This window comes from Dasypus novemcinctus, chromosome 3, assembly GCF_030445035.2.
Source record: "Dasypus novemcinctus isolate mDasNov1 chromosome 3, mDasNov1.1.hap2, whole genome shotgun sequence".
Lineage (NCBI taxonomy): Eukaryota > Metazoa > Chordata > Mammalia > Cingulata > Dasypodidae > Dasypus > Dasypus novemcinctus.
The window spans coordinates 170133864-170151647 of NC_080675.1; the positions used below are offsets into that span (position 1 = coordinate 170133864).

The 17784-nt window shown below is 41.2% G+C and overlaps 1 protein-coding gene across 6 annotated transcripts in view; it reads right to left on the reverse strand.

The window, feature by feature from the left end:
* Positions 1-16993, reverse strand: part of DET1 (DET1 partner of COP1 E3 ubiquitin ligase) — a 37659-nt gene extending 20666 nt beyond the window's left edge. For 3 of the 6 annotated variants that reach the window (XR_011648481.1, XM_071214356.1, XM_071214358.1), the window contains exon 1: positions 16516-16991. The gene's annotated coding sequence lies outside the window, so the exon portion shown is untranslated. Of the gene's footprint in view, positions 1-16515 lie in introns of all 6 variants that reach the window. The other 3 variants (XM_071214357.1, XM_004481077.5, XM_071214355.1) reach the window with 2 other exon arrangements.
* Positions 16994-17784: the final 791 nt, after the last annotated feature.

Here is a 17784-nt window from a genome sequence, read left to right on the forward strand (position 1 = left end):
GAGGAATAGAATAGATGGAAGCAGGGGTAACTGGGGAGCAATGGATGTGTTCCACAAGATTGTGCAGTGATGGATATAGGACGTGTTAAATTTCGCCAAAAATTTATAGAAGTGTATAGTCTAAAATGTAAACCATAATGTAAACCATAATGTACCTAAAAATTTAGGAAAATGTATAGTCTAAATATAAACCATAATGTAAACCAAAATAGAACCACAGTTAGTAGCTATGTTTCAATATCTCTGCATCAGCTGTAGCAAATATAACATGAACATGTAAAAAGTCATTGCTGGGGAAGAGGGAAAAAGAGTTTGATGGTGGATATATGGGAGTCCCCTATATTGTATATGTGACTTTACTGTGATCTAAAACTTTTTGAAGACAAAATTAAAAAATTTTTTTTAAAAAAAGGATGTAGACACTGAGGAATGGATGAAAGAAATTGCCTTGCCACTGTATATAGAGGACAACACCTATTACAGCAATGAAAGGCAAAATGTCAAAAACAAAGTTTTAAGATATTTTTCATTTTTTAATACTCCGATTTTTTACTTTATTTTAGTTTCCTAAATTAGTATATATTCTACTTCCAATCTTTAACCCTATTATTATTATTTCATTTTCCTGCTAACCGAATTTGGCAATATATTAGTCCTCAGTTTTTAAGAAGTTTTGGATCACAGAGGGGTTCAACTATGGCAGGGGAGGAACACTAGTGTGGAGTGTTATTGATGGGGGACACATGGTTGGGAGGGAGCTCTCCAGGGCATGTATATAGAGTATATAAAAATGTTTGGATATTCATTGGGTATTGTCATAGTAGGTACAAACAACAACTGAGGGAGTGCTGAGTTCCTAGCCAGGGGCGCTCTATCATATTCCCCAATGGAACAGCAAAAATCCCCCAAGTGCAAGGACAAAGACCAGTGAAGAAGGATGGTCCAATGATGAGCCCTTGATACTGATGACTATGTTTATGAACCTGTGTGCCTGAAATTTCAACTAGGCCTAAAATTTCAAATAGGCCTGAAATTTCAACTAGGCTTCAGGTGCCTAAGAGTTACCTCCTGAGAGCCTCCACGTTGCTCAAATGTGGCCACTCTCTAAGCCAAACTCAGCATTTAAATGCATTATCTTCCCCCCAGCCTGGGACATGACTCCTGGGGATAAGCCTCCTTGGCACCGAGGGATTACTACCAATCACCAGTTGGTGATGCAACGAGAAAAAGATCTTGAATAAAAGGGGGAAATGGTAAAGACAAATGAGTTTATATGGATAAGAGACTTCAAAATGAGTCGGGAGATCATCAGAGGGGTCGCGCTTATACACATCTCAGCAGGATCCCAGAGAGCCAACGTAGATACAACCCCAGGTAATGGTGCTCCTGAAGGCTACGTAGACACACAGGTTCTAGTCATGACAGAAGGCTCTGGAGTTCAATGCCTTGTCAGTGGGCCCTACTTTGGAATTTGTGCTCCTGAGTGTGATGGAGTGGAACTCAGATGTGACCTTTCTACACATGCCTCTTCTGTTACTGTGGTTGGCGCTGGGGTTGGTGTATACTCAGAGGACTTCAATCTCTGTACTGGCCATGTGCCAGCTGGGCCCTGAGCCTCAGCAGAGTTGCAACACCTACTCACCTAAGTTCACTGGACTTACCCAGGTCAGCTAACAGGGAGGTGAAGATGGTCAATCACCACACCAAGGAACTAAGTGCCTACAACTGCAAGCAGGAGAATCACATCCATCAGCCATGTGGGATCTATGCCCCTTCTCGATTTACAGGTGGAGTAGATATCACCATCCCAGGGTCCTCAGGATTGAGGAATAAAACATGGATTACAGTGCACTTACTGGTATTCTACTATAGAACTATTGTGACTCTAGCAATGGCAGAAATTGTACCACTGATGTGGAGACAGTGGCCATGGGAGTTGCTGAGGGCAGAGAGAGGGAAGAATAGATGTGATATGGGGGCTTTTCAGGACTTGGAATTGTCCTAAATTACATTGCAGGGACAGATGCTGGACATTATATATCCTGCCATAACCCACTGAATGGACTGGGGGAGAGTATAAACTATAACCCATGTGGTGCAGCAGAGCTCCAAAATGTATTCACCAAATGCAATGAATGTGCCATAATGATGAAAGAGGTTGTTGAAGTGGGAGGAGTGGGGTATATAGGAACCTCTTATCTTCTTTTATTGCAACATTTTTTATGATCTACGTAACTTAAAAAAAAAAGACGATTAAAAAAAATTTTTTAATAACCAAGCATATGCTGTTAACAAGAAATTCATGTGACCATAAAGATACAGATAGGTTAGAAGTAAAAGAATGGAAAGAGGCATATCAAACAAGCATAGATTTTTAAAAACTGGAGTAGTTATATTAATAGTAGACAAAGCAGATTTCAGACCAAAGAAAACTATCAGGGATAAAGTGGGTAAAAGTCAAAGATGGCTCCAACTTGTGTTGATACACTAAAAATTTATGATCCAACCAAGAAAAATGCAGAATTTTAAAAGAATAATCATTTTGAGAGTTAGAAATGTATTTTTTGGTTTTCCTAAACCTGAGGTAATAACCAGTGATCTAATTAGGAAAGCAGAGCTTAATTTCATCATGAAGGAGTAAATTCACCAAGAAGACATAACAACCCTAAATGTGTATGCACAAACAAGAGAGCATCATAATACAAGAAGCAAAATTAGCAAACTGAAAGAAGAAATAGACACAATTAAAACCAGAGATTTCAACAATTCTCTCTCAGTGAGAACCAGTAGACAGAAAATCAGCCAGGACAGACAAACCAAATAACATCATCAACCAACTGGATCTAATTACATTTATAGAACATTCCACCCAACAACAGCAGAATACACATTATTTTAAAGTTCACATGGAACATTTGCCAAGATAGACCATATCCTGGGTCACAAAATAAACCTTAAGCAAGAAACTGTTGACATAGAACTTCTGGAAATGCAAAGCACTGGATTCTTCTTGTTTAGAAAGAAAGAAAAGGACGATTAGTGAATATCAGTTACTGTAAAATTTAGTTTAAATCTCTACTTGATTGTGTATTTTAAACCATAAAGTAGAATTTCTAAATGTTTTCACCAAAAGGGACAAAAGCTTTCCTATAAAATATCAATAGTTCCAAAGACAGTTGTCATTTAACCTTGATATTTTGCCTGTTTGTAATATGGAACCATAACCATTAAGCTGTGACTGTTCACTCAGTCCCGTTTATTCATCAACTCTGACAATGACCTCACTGATGTAACTCCAGCTAAGAGTGCAGATTCTTTGAGAATTAGGAATACATCTAAAGATATTTCTCGTTAAAAGTCATTTTACAAGTAAACATTTTTTAAAAACGATTCAGTTTATTTTATTCTCCATCTGGAAACATTAGGCACATTCCTTATAAAGTTAAAGTATGACTGAAATAAATAATCACAAAATTTTCCTCTTACATTTAAGAGATGTTAACATTTTGCTAAATTTGGTTCAACTGTTTAATAAATTTCGTTTTTATAAATTGATTTATATTTACATTTTATATAAATAGAATCTCATAATATGTTACACAATATATTTAGTTCATAGTAACACAATCATAATTTGTCCATTTGTGTCTGGCTTCCTTCACTAAACAGAACATCCTCCAGGTTCATCCATGTTGTCATGCTTTACAACTTCATTTCTTCTTACCATTACATAATATTCCATCATGTGAATACACCAGTTTGTTTATCCATTCATCAGCTGATAGACACCTGGATTGTTTCCAACTTTTGGCAACTGTGAATAACGCCGCTCTGAACATGGGTGTGCAGATGTCTATTCATGTCACTGCTCTCAGTTTTCTGGGTATATACCCACTAGTGGTATTGCAGGGATATTAAACCCTTATTGGACATGTGATTTCCAAATATTTTCTCACCTTGAATCAGCTGCCTTTCCACTCTTTTGACAAAGTCCTGTGAGGGGCAACAATGTTTAATTTTGAGGAGGTCCCATTTATCTACGTTTTCTTTTGTTGTACATGCTTTGCTTTGGATATAAGGTTCCAGAAACCACCAGCTAGCATAAGGTCTTTAAGATGTTTCCCTTCATTTTCTTCTAGTAGTTTTATGATACTGGCTTTTATATTTAGGTCTCTGATCCATTTTGAGTTGATTCTTGTACAAGGAGTAAGATAGGGGTCCTCTTTCAATTTTTGGTCATAGATACCCAGTTCTCCCAGCACCATCTGTTGAAGGAACTGTTTTGTCCCATTAATATGGGCTTGGTAGGTTTGTGAAAAATCAGTTGATGGTATAAGTGAAGGTTTCTTTCTGGACTCTCAATTTTATTATATTGTACAGTTTGATGTGGTTCATGAATTTCAAACATAGATATTGGATATGTTTGCAAACTGGTCTGTACCTGGGCATGATTAAATTATGATTAGGGTTTTGACTGGGCCATGTCAGTAGGGTGACGGCAAAGACATGGCAAAGGACAGAGTTGGAATTTTGAAGTTGGAGATTTGATGTTGGAGTTTTGATACTGGAGCCTTGAGTTGGAGCCCCAGGAAGTAAGCACACAGAGGAGCCTGGTCTAAGGAAAGAGAGAAGGCCCCAGGAAGAGAAACAAGCCATTCATCTAATAGTCTACAGCTGGCCTTGTGGCAATAAAAAGGAGCTGAGCCTGGAGAGAGGCAAGCCCCAGAAAGAGAGGAACCCAGGAAGCCTGAACCCTTACAAATGTCAGCATGCAAAACTTGACAATAAACTTTGGTGAGCAAGGTAACTTGTGCTTTATGGCCTGGTAACTATAAGCTTCTACCCCAAATAAACACCCTTTACAAAAACCAACCAATTTCTGGTATTTTGCATCACCACCTCTTTGGCTGACTAATACGTCCACTGATCAATGTGTCTATCTTTATGCCAGTACCATGCTGTTTTGACCACTGTAGCTTTGTAATATGTTTCAAGGTGAGGCAGTGAAATTTCTCCCATGTCACTCTTCGTTTTTAGAATGCTTTTGGCTATTCAGGTGCACCTTCCTTTTCAGATGAATTTGGTAATTGTCTTTTCTATTCCTAGGAAGTAGGCTATTGGAATTTTGATTGGTATTGCATTGAATCTATAAATCAGTTTAAGAAGGATTGACATCTTCATGATATTTAGTCTTCCAATCCACAAACAGAGAATTTCTTTCCATTTGTTTAGATACTCATAGATTTCTTTTAGTACTGTTTTGTAGTTTTCTGCATCTAGGTCCTGTATTTCTTTTGTTAAATTGATTCCTAGGGGGAAGCAGACATGGCTCAACAGACAGAGCTTCCACCTACCATAGAGAAGTCCAGGGCCCAGGGCCTCCTGGCCTGTGTGGCAAGCTGGTCCAACGGAGTGTTGCCACACACATGGAGTGCCACCCCACACAGGGGTGTCCCCGTGTAGGAGTGCACCCCTCGCAGGAGTGCCCTCGCACAAGGAGTGGCCCTCATGCAAGGAAAGCTGCCCCACTCAGGAGTGAAGCCCGCTCAGGAGCAGTGCCTCCCACACAGAGAGCTGATGCAGCAAGATGACACAACAAAAAAGAGACACAGAGAAGAGACAAACTGAGATGTAACAAACTGTGGAACTCAGGTGATCCAAGAGAATCATTGCCTCTCCCACTCGAGAAGGATGGGTTCCCAGAGCAACCTAATGAGAATATAACAGACACAGAAGAATGCACAGCAAATGGGCAGAGAGAGAGAGCAGATGACCAGATGCGGGGGGGGGGGGGGGGGGGATTATTTTTAAAAATTGATTCCTCAGTATTTGAGTCTTTTTCTTGCTATGGAAAATGGACTTTTTCTCCTGACTTCCTCCTCAGATTGTTCCAACACTAGTGTACAAAAACATGACTGACTTTTGCATGTTGATCTTGTATCCTGCCACTTTGCTGAACTTGTTTATCAGCTCAAGTAGTTTTGTTGTAGACATTTAAGAATTTTCTAAACATAGGATCATGTCATCTGCAAATAGTTTTACTTCCTCTTTGAATGCTTTTTTTTTCTTGTCTAATTGCTCTAGCTAGAACTTCAAGTACAATAATGAATAACAATGGTGACAGTGGGCATTCTTGTCTTGTTCCTGATCTTAGTGGGAAAGCTTTCAACCTCTCCCCATTGAGAACGATAATGGCTGTGGGTTTTTCATATATGCCTAATATCATGTTGATGAATCTTCCTTCTATTCCTATCTTTTGAAGAGTTTTTATCAAGAAAGGATGCTGCACTTTGTCGAATGCCTTTTCTGGGTTGATTGAGATGATCTTGTGTTTTTTTTTCCTTCAATTTGTTAATGTGCTGTATTACATTGATTGATTTTCTTATGGTGAACCAGTCTTGCACACCAGGAATAAATCCCACCTGGCTGTGATATATACATCTTTTGGTATGCTGTTCGATTCTATTTGCAAGTTTTTCACTGAGAATTTTTGCATCTATGTTCATTAAGGAGATTGGTCTGTAATTTTCTTTTCTTGAAGTGTCTTTATCTCGCTTTGGTATTAGGGTAATGTTGGCTTCATAAAATTCTTTGGGTAATTTTCCCTCCTCTAAAATTTTTTGGAAGAGTTTAAACAGGATTGGTGTTAATTATTTTCAAAATGCTTAGTAGAATTCACCTGTGAAGTCACCTGGTCCTGGACTTTTCTTTGTTGGGAGATTTCTGAGGATGTATTCAGTTTCTTTAAATGTAATTGGTTTGTTAAGTTCTTGTATTTCTTGTAGCATCAGTATAGGTTGTTTTTGCATTTCTTGGAATTTGTCCATTTCATCTAGGAGTTGTCTAGTTTGTTGGCATACAGTTTCTCATAATATCCCTCTTATTATCCTTTTTATATCTGTGGAGTCTGTCATAACATCCCCTCCTTTATTTCTGATTGTATTTATTTGCATCATCTCTCTTTTTCCTTTGTAGTCTAGCTAGGGGTTTGTCAATTTTATTGATCTTCTCAAAGAACCAGCTTTTGGTTTTGTTGGTTTTCTCTATTTTGTTGTTGTCGTTGTTGTTGCTGATTTTCTCAATTTCATTTATTTCTGCTCTAATCTTTATTCTTTCTTTCCTTCTGCTTGCTTTGGGATTGGTTTGCTGTTCTTTTTCTAGTTTCTTCAGTTGTTCAGTTAAATCTTTGAAGTTAGCTCTTTCTTCTTTTTTAATATAGGTGTTTAGGGCTATAAATTTTCCTCTCAAGACTGCTTTCACTGTATCACATAAGTTTTGATTCGTTGTGTTCTCATTCATGTGACTCATTATATTTACTGATTTCACTTGCATTTTCTTCTTTGACCCACTGATTAGTTAGGAGTGTGTTCTTTAGCCTCCACACATTTGCAAATTTACCTTTTTCCTGTCCATTATTAATTTCCAGTTTCATTCCATTATGATCTGAGAAGGTGCTTTGTATAATTTCAATCATTTTATATTTATTGAAAGCTGCTTTGTGACCTAACATGTGGTCTATTCTGGAGAAAGATCCACAGGCACTTGAGAATGTATAACCCACTGAGTTTGGATGCAACGTTCTGTATGTCTGTTAGGTCTAACTCATTTGTCATATTGTTCAACTTCTCTGTTTCCTTGTTGATCTTCTGTATAGTTCTATCTAATGATGTGAGTGGGGTGTTGAAGTCTACAACAATTATTGTACAGATGTCTATTTTTCCCTTCAATTTTGCTGGAGTGTGTCTCATGTATTTTGGGGTACCCTGGTTAGGTGCATAGATATTTATGACTGTTATATATTCCTGGTGGATTGTTCCTTTTATTGATATTTAATGGCCTTCTTATCTTTTATAACTTTTTTGTTTTGTCTGATATTAGTATAGCTACCCCTGCTCTTTTTTGGTTACTATTTGCATGGAGTATCTTTTTCCAACCTTTCACTTTCAGCCAGTTTGTATCCCTGGCTCTAAGGTGAGTCTCTTCTAGGCAGCATATGGATGGCTCATGTTTTTTTAATCAATTCTGTCAGCCTGTATCTTTTGATTGGGGAGTTTAATCCATTCACATTCAATGATATTATTGTAAATGCATTATTTACTTCCACCATTTTCTTCTTTGGTTTTCATTTGTTACATATTTTCATCTGTCTTTTTACTCTTTTGGGTATCCTTTCTGCTATTCTTTCTTCTATACTCTCCTCCAAGCCTCACTCTCCTCTTTTCTTTCAGGTTCTAAGGCTTCCTTTAAATATTTCCTGCAAAGGTGTATTCATTTTTATGAACTCTCTTAGTTTCTGTTTGCTTGTGAATATTTTATACTCAACTTCATATCTGAAGGACAACTTGCTGTATAAAGAATTCTTGGCTGGCAATTTTTTCTTTCATTACTCTAATTGTATCATACCACAGTCTTCTCGCCTCCTAGTTTCTGATGAGAAATGCAAGCTAAGACTTACTGGGCATCCCTTGTATGTGATGGTTTGCTTCTCCCTCGTTGCTCTCAGAATTTTCTCTTTATCCTTTACATTTGACATTGAGTAGTATGTGTCTTGGAGTAGGTCTATTTGGATTTATTCTGACTGAGGTACAGTGCACTTCTTGGACATGTAAGTTTATTTCTTTCATGAGAGTTGTGAAATTTTCAGTTATTATTTCCTCAATACTCTTTCTGCCCCCTTTTCCTTCTCTTCTCCTTCTAGTACTCCCATGACACATATGTTGTTGTGTTTTGTGTTATTGTTCAACACCCTGAGCCCCTGATCAATTTTTTTCCATTCTTTTCTTTCTGTCTTCGCTGTCTTCAATTTCAGTATTCTGTCTTCAGTATCACTTACTCTTTCTTCTATCATTTCAAGTCTGCTGTTGTATGCCTCTAATTTTTAAAAAATATTTCTCGTCCTCCCCCCTTGTTATTTTGCATTCACTGTCTGCTCTGTGTTCTTTTTTTTTTAAAAGATTTATTTTTATTTATTTTTCTCCCCTTCCCCCTCCCCCCAGTTGTCTGTTCTCTGTGTCCATTTGCTGCATGTTCTTCTTTGTCCGCTTCTGTTGTTGTCAGCGGCACGGGAATCTGTTTCTTTTTGTTGCATCATCCTGCTGCATCAGCTCTCCATGTGTGCGGTGCCATTCCTGGGCAGGCTGAACTTTCTTTCACACTGGGTGGCTCTCCTTACGGAACGCACTCCTTGCACATGGGGTTCCCCTCGCAGGGGGGCACCCCTGCATGGCAGGGCACTGCTTGCGCACATCAACACTGCGCAGGGGCCAGCTCCACACGGGTCAAAGGGGCCCAGGGTTTGAACTGCAGACCTCACATGTGGTAGATGGATGCCCTATCCATTGGGCCAAGTCCGCTTCCCTCTGTGTGTTCTTCTGTGTCTGCTTGTCTTCTTTGTAGGTGGAACCAGGAACTGATCCTAGGACCTTCCAGAGTGGGAGAGAGGTGATCAATCTCTTGTGCTACTTCAGCTTCCTGGTCTGCTGCGTCTCGTATTGTCTTTCCTCTGTGTCTCTTTTTGTTGCATCATCTTGCTGTGCCAGCTCTCTGCATGGACCACCACTCCTGCATGGGCCAGCATTCCATGAGGGCTACCACTTCACATGGGCCAGCTCTCCGCGCAGGCCAGCTTGCCTTTCACCAGGAGGCCCTGGGAATCAAACCCTGGCCCTCCCTTATGGTAGACAGGAGCCCAATCACTTGAGCCACATTCATTTCCCTCTAATGTGTGTGTTTTTTTAATCTCACCTATCATGTCTTTCATTCCCATAAGCTCTGTTACTTTTCTATTCAGGATTTCAAATTCTTCTTTGTGCTCACTCAATGTCTTCCTGATGTTGTTTATCTCTTTAGTCATATTGTCTTTCAACTCATTAATTTGATTTTGGAAATTTGTGTGCATCTCATTAATTAGTTCTCTCAAATCCTGCGACTTTTCTGGGTCTGTGATATATTCCTTTTCTTGGGCCATGTCTTCCATTTTATCAGTATGGCTTGTAAATTTTGCTGATGTCTAGGCATCTAATTAGGATGGTAGTTTACTCGGATGCTAAATTTCTTTCTCTTTCTTAGGGATTTAGTGGTAGGAGGCTCTGTGTTACTGCCACTCTTTGATTCTTGGTTCAATTTTGGATTGTTAGAACTGTCCCTGTTAATTGCTCAAAACTGGGCTCTGGACCTAGTAATAGGGTGCAGACCTGCTTCCTAGGGCACTGGGGAGTGAGGCTGTAAAGGCCGGAAAAAGCCTCTTACTTATTTTTAATATTCTCACATGTGCTTCCTTGGTCTGCCAGCAGATAGTGCTCTTTGACAGACCTCTCAGTTCAATGCCTGGTTGAAGTGTTTGCTGCAACAATGATCGGATCAATGTGATAGAGGTTCCTGCCTGGAGGTTAAGAGACTTGTAATTCACATTTTCTCAGAGCCAGTTCTCCAGCCTTCTCTGGCAGCTCCCTCCTTTTTCCCAGGTAAGAAATCCATTCCTCTCTGCATCCTCAACAATCAGTTCCAGTGAGTAGGGAAGGGGATTGGGAGGGTGGTTATCTCTTTAGCCCCTTGGAGGCTCCCAAGGCAAACCCAGAGGGTTGAGCAGACTGAATTTGTGGGTCAGAAGCTGAGTCAGCCTCGGGCCTGTCCCTCTCACTCCCCTTTCCTGGGGAGGTACATCCTCGGCAATCAGTACCAGCTAGAAGAGAGGGAGATTGCAAGGGCTGGAGCTCTCCAGTCCTGTGCCACTTCCCAGGGAAAACAACAGCATGGTCCCAACCAGCCTGGAAGGGCTGGTGGGACACAGCAGACCAAATCTGTGGGTCAGAAGCTGAGTCAGCCTTAGGCTGTGTCCCTCTCTCTCCCCTTTCCTGGGATGGTGGATCCCTAGAGCCCCCTTTGTCTTCAGCAGGCTCAGAAACTTGAGAATTCTGAAGGATCTTTAGTGTGGGGGAGGATGCCAGCATTAGCAGTCGCTGGTTTCAACTCACAGTTTAGCCATCGTCAGATTCCCCTCCTTTGTCCCTCTCTCTTCTGGGCGGTAACATCTTTTCCCAGACTGTTTCAGTCTGTCCTCTAGGTATTTTTCTGGCAGAGAAGACAGTCCCATGACTTTCTAGTCCACCATCTTCCCAGAACTAGTAAACATTTTTTAAATGCCTAAGGTATTAATCCATCAAGAATTCAAAATTCCCAAAGCACTGGGAATGCAAAGATGTACAATCCTTAGGGACCTCAAGTTCTGGGTAGGAAAACAGACAAGTAAACAACAACAAAAAGTATGCTAAAAGGTGATAAACACTCTTAACTAAATAATACACAGTGTTGTGAAAGAGAGATAGGAGAAATTGTTCGTCTCAAGTAGGAGAGGTGTCAGGAAAGACATCATGGTTTTCCAACTCTCCAACTTCATCACTCTCCATCTTCTTCACTACATATCTACACCAGTCTTTTTTTTAACCATTGAATAAACCTGCTTCTATCTCATGGCCTTTGTACTTGTATTCCCTCTGTCTGAAACACTCTTTCCTCACACCTTCCCAGAGCTGCCTCTGTTTCATCATTCAAGTCTCAGCTAAAATAGCAACTCTTCAGAGGTTTTCTCTGACAACTCTAGCTGAAGAAATACCTTTCTCCATCCACAGTCTACCCTTTTAATGTATCTTTCCTTCATATCCCTTATCACTTTCTGAAATTATCTTATTTGATTACTTTATTAGTATCTATCTCTCCATACCAGGTGCAAGGACTTCGTCTAAGTCCTTGCTGTATCCTCAGCACCTAGGACAGTGTCTAAGGAACAGGAGATGCACACAAATATTTTTGTTAAAACAGATGAATGGGGCAACATTTGACATGGGCCTTGAAAGATAAATAATTCATCAGGCAAGGAGGAACATTTCAGAAAGAAAGTAGGGCAGATATAAAAGAATGAATGAACACTTAAAAAGAGTATGCCATGGCACATTTGGGAAAGAGAATAGGTTCAAGTTGAGCACAGCAAACAGAGGGAATGATGACAAAGAAGCCTAGAAAAGAAGAATGGAGGCAGATTGGAAAATACCTTGCATACCATGTCACACAAGCTATTACAGGTTTTGAGCAGGGGGATGGATCTATTTTAGAAATAAAAACATATACACAATGAAGTATTTATGACTATTATGTCTCCTTCTAAAAGGGATCTGAAATGTGTTCTATAAATATTTGCAATATCTATTCAAATGGAAAATGTGCATATCTCTATGGCTGAGCAAATCAAATTTATTCAGCTGCCAGTTACAACCCATTAATGGCATCTTGAAATCAATTTAGTGTATATACTGACTGACATCCTAAAAACTGAAATAAAATTTTAAAAACACCAAACTGTATCACACATAGTAAGATTAAACACTGTTGTTCTGTGAAACTTTCATTTCAATTATATATATGAATTATATGCATTGGGTGAAGATATAAAAAGTATTTCCTATTGATCCAGACTAGAGCCAAGGTATACAAACTACCGCCCTCAGGCCAAATCTAACCTAACTGCCTGTTTTTACAAATAAAGTGTTATTGAAACACAGCCGCACCCATTCATTTATATCTTACCAATGGCTGCTTCTACAAAAGCATAGTTGAGTCGTTCCAACAGAGACCATATAGCCCACAAGGCCTAAAATATTTACTGTCTGGCCGTTTTATATTTTAAAAGTTTGAGGGAAGCTGATTTGGCCCAATGGATATGGTATCTGCCTACCACAAGGGGAGGTCCAAGGTTCAAACCCAGGGCCTCCTGACCCATGTGGTGAGCTGGCCCACACGCAGTGCTGATGCACGGAAGGAGTGCCGTGCCACGCGGGGGTATCCCCCTCCCCAGCATAGGGGAGCCCCATGCACAAGGAGTGCACCCATAAGGAGAGCCGCCCAGCGCAAAAATAAGTGTAGTCTGCCCAGGAGTAGCGCCGCACACATGGAGAGCTGACACAGCAAGATGACACAACAAAATAAGACAGATTCCAGGTGCCACTGATGAAAATACAAGTGGACACAGAAGAACACACAGCTAATGGACACAGAGAGCTTGCAACTGGGGGGGTGGGGGCGGGGAAGGGGAGAGAAATAAATAAATAATAAAAGTTTGCAGACCAGGGGTGACTTTGTAATATCTGGAGACGTTTCTGGTTGTCACATCTATGGAGGGTAGGGTGGATGCTTTCAGCATCTAGCAGATAGAGATTAGGGATGCTGCTAAACCTCCAACAGTAAACAGGACAGCCCCTTTCAACAAAGTATTATCTGGCCTAAAATGTCAACAGTGCCAGGGTTAAGTAACTCTGACCTAGAGAAATGTATGTACATATATAATAGGAAACATATACAAAAATGTATCAGGACAATTAGCAACAGTAAAATCTGACAATACCCCAAATGTCCATCAGCAGTAGGTGGGATAAATTAATGGAGGCATATCAGGCAGTGGAATCCTATGAAACAATAAATCAATGATCTACAGTTATACATAACAACACGGATGAATCTCAGCAGACAATGCTGAAAGAAGAAAACAAGCTGCAGAATATACACAGTATGATTCCGTTTATAGTTTAGGACACCAATATACATGGTATTCAATTTAAAAAATCAAGGAATCATAACCAAAATTCAGAAAAGTGGTTACCTCTGAGGAAGTAAGAAATGGGATAAGAGTGGGAAGAAACACTGGGAACTCCAAAGGTATTTTTAATTTAAACTGGCCTTCGTTGAACTGTTATTCTTTAACCGTGATTTTTTTTTAAGGATTATTTTGCATTTACTCAGAATTTAATTAAAACAATTATTGTGAAGGGAAAACAAAGGTAAGACAATAAGATAAAGCCAGAAGAACACAGAAATGCATTCCATAAGGACCTCCAGAGCTGCAAAGTTTCAACTTTGGTTCTGATTTTCCCAGCTGACAAGATAAATAGAAAAATATAATCAGTTACAGAATTTGCACTGCCAGTAAGATAAAAACTTAATAACTGCTTGGAAGCAGGACAGTTTTTCCGAGCACTGGAGCGTAAAAGAAATCTCTCCTATGAGTTTTCTCAAAGGACCTTGGCATGATACAGTGAGCAATATCCTCCACAACATCCATATAATAAATACAACACTGAATTTCATACAACTATTCCTTATAATAGCGACATTCTTGATGTGACCATTTTGATGCAGCCTACAAAACACACTTAGGTTTCAGCATTTTAAAATAGCAAGTAATATACAAAACAGCCTCACTCAATTCCTGCTTGGGAGACCTCTGCCAGCTAGCAACCTGCCCACCTAGGATGGCTGCTGTAAAGAGGGAGAGTGGAACGGGATGAGAGATGTGGGTGAGGCCCAAAGATGGGATAAGGAATGGGCATTAGTTACCACCTAGCAGACTACACCCAGATAACTAAGAGTCTGATAAAGTTTATTACAGCTGTTCAACTTAGAAAGGACCACTGAACATTTTAAGCAAAGTACATGCTTACTCTAGGAAAGTTCAAGTCCATCTTGAATAGATCCACTTTAAATTCTCTGGTTTCTCTTTTAAGGTAAAAATATCAATACCAGGACAGTGGGGCGGGGGGGGGGGGGGGGGGGGGGAGTAACGACATGTTAGTCCCGGCTTCAGACAGTACAAGAAATCCTCACTTCCATCAACACTCTCAGTGACATACAAACATTTTATGCATTTTTTACCTACATTATAATTTGAATCATACAATTATGGATTTTAGGGGCATGGAGTTCTAAAAAGACTTTCCCAATCTGTACTTTTTTTCTGATTATAACAATAATACATGCTCATAAAAATTCAAACAATATGGAAAAAGCATACAGTTAAAGTCTTTTCTAATTAGGGTAGCAGTTATAAACAAATAGAGTAATTCGTGATTTTCTTCCCAAAAGCTGGCTCTCTACCTAGGTTCACTAGAGGAAGTTTCCCTCCTCTAGTGAATGACATGGCCATTCTTCTGTTAGCATGAACCAGAAACCTAGGAGTCAATCCTTGATATCTCTTTCACTCAGCCCTATATCTACCATTTCTACCTCCTCGTTTTCCCAACCATCCACTTCTTTGTCTTGACATGCCAGCATCCTTATCCAAAATTTTATAATTTCATGCCTACATTACGGCAATAGCATCCTAATTGGTCTTCCTGAATTCACTATTGTCTACCTCCCATCTATTCTCCATTCACCAGAGTGATCTTTTCAAAAGGCATTTTAATGTCCTTTCCCCTAAGGATTAAAACAGGTCAGCATCTTCCCATTGCTCTTAATGGTAAGGATCAAAATCCTTAATATGGTCAACTAGGTGCTCAAAGGTCTCACATCTACATGCCTCTCAAGCCTCATTATCTCTATTTTCCCATCATCTCTAACCATTTCTTCAACAAGTATCATACCTCCTCCCTCACAACCTTAGCACTTGCAGTTAATCTCAATCTGGAAAGCTCTTCTCATTTGGCTGAGTTAATTCCTATTTCAGAGATCAGCTCAATTATCCCTTCCTCGGGGGAGTCTTCTTTAATCTCCCCAGTAGATGAAATCTCAATATATTGGAAAGCGGACTTGGGCCAATGAATAGGGCGTCCGCCTACCACATGGGAGGTCTGTGGTTCAAACCCGGGGCCTCCTTGACCCATGTGCAGCTGGCCCACAAGAAATGCTGAGGCATTCAAGGAGTGCCCTGCCACTGCAGGGGTGCCCCATGCGTAGGGGAGCCCCATGCGCAAGGAGCGCGCCCCGCAAGGAGAGCCGCCCAGCGTGAAAGAAAGTTCAGCCTGCCCAGGAATGGCACCGCACACACAGAGAGCTGACACAACAAGATGACGCAACAAAAAGAAACACAATTCCCATGCCACTGACAACAACAGAAGCGAACAAAAAGAAGAACACGCAGCAAATGAACACAGAGAACAGACAACTGGGGGTGGGGGGAGAAATAAATAAAATAAATATTTTTTTTTTAAATCTCAATATATCAGTCACACCTCTCCCTCACAGCATTTATCATGCTTGCAACTTTGTCTGTTTTACTTACACGTCTATCATCCCCTCAAGGACCAGCAGCCAAACATTATATTCTCTACCACCATCTCAGTGCTTGACACATAAACTTCTCTTCCTGAACACTGCATACGCCTCATGCCAAGTTCTTTGCCAACTCAGGCACCCACAGGGGATAGTCCCTCTGTCGGAATGCACTTCCCTTGGCTTTTGTCATAACTTCTCAAGTTGCACTAAAGTGTCACTTCCTTCCGGAAGTCTTCCCTGAGCAACCTACCTAAAATAGGACTCCCATAGTAATAGTTACAATTTGTATCTATACTTTTGCTTGCATGATAACGTGTTCGAGGAGACACCCTCCACTACACTGTCCTCTCCAGGCAGGCAGGAATCTTGTCTGCTTTGGCCACCACGGTATTCTCAGGGCTTAGCACTGAGGCTGGAACACAGAGGGGGTTCAAAACATTATTAATAAAATGAAAGAAGTAAGAAAGCCTTACTTACTCGAAGGACTAACTCACTGTGTGGTACTAGGCAAGTACTTTACCCTTCCTAGGTCTTAGTTTCCCCAAAGGGGCAGGTGCATAGTCTTCAATTCCTTGTTACTGCTTCCAAACGGGACAGGGATGCCAAGGACCCGGCACACAAGTTCAAGGCGAGCGCCCTCGGAAAGTAAAACCCCGGGTGGGGCCTCATTGGGAAGAAAACTCCGAGGGAGAGCGGGGCTCGCGGGACCTCGGGGTCCTGCAGGGAGGGAGCGGCTCCACAGCGTAACCCGGGGACGCCTTTAGGTTAAGTCCGGACAGCTTCGGAGGCTGGCAGAAGAAAGGGAAGTCCTCACCTGTCGGTCCGGACTCAAAGGGCCGGGGCGAGAGAGCCCCCGGCCAGCTCGCTGCGCTCCTCCCCCGGCCCCGCCCCCATCATGCCTCCGGACCCCGGCTCTCGCGGCCGCAGCACCCCACTTCCGCCAGCCAAAGGAAGTGTGGAGCAGCGAGAGGGGACGTGAGGGAGAGCGCCGCACCGCCCGGCCGGCGCTGAGAGAAGGCACAGCGCACCCTGGTGCCGGGAGGAGGGTTGAACCCACAGAAGCCCGGTGGCTGCCTGGGGAAATATTAACCTGTCACCCCAGCCTAGGCATCTCCGCAATCCCCTATGACAGCTTTTCTGCGCCTACTGAGCACATCTGCAAAAACATGAACAAAAATTATTTTTTTCACCTCTTGATTTGCTCCATCTCGTGAGCAGAGAAACTGTCTGCCTTCTCTCAGCTCCTCCCAGACAGTGAGCTTCCCGCGAATCTGACCTTATTACTTAGCATCTCCGACACTCAGTGGCCAGCACAACTGTTGGCTCGCAGTGGCCGCGCGGTAAGGGCTTCTTGCACTCAAATGATTGATCCCATAACCTTTACTTGACGTTTACGTAATTCTCTCGTTCAGTCTTATAAGCCTTTGCACCCACTGTTTCCTCTTTCTGGAAAAGCCTGTCCCCAAATTTCCCCCCGTCTTCCTCCTTAGGATCACTCAGGTGTCACCTCTTCAGAGGGCTTTCCCGATAGCCCTCACTTGCTCTCTTTCTTCGGAGTACTTATCCTCGCTGGCTTTTTAAAAATTTTATTTTCTTTGCTCTACTTCCCCTCCCCCAACTGTAAGCTCAGGGAGAGTCCGTGTTTTATCTAATTCTCCATTGTGTCCTTATCACATAAGAGTAGGTTCTCAATAAAAATTCAAAGAATGAATGAACTGCTCTGCCCACAGGGTTCAGGGCAGATCT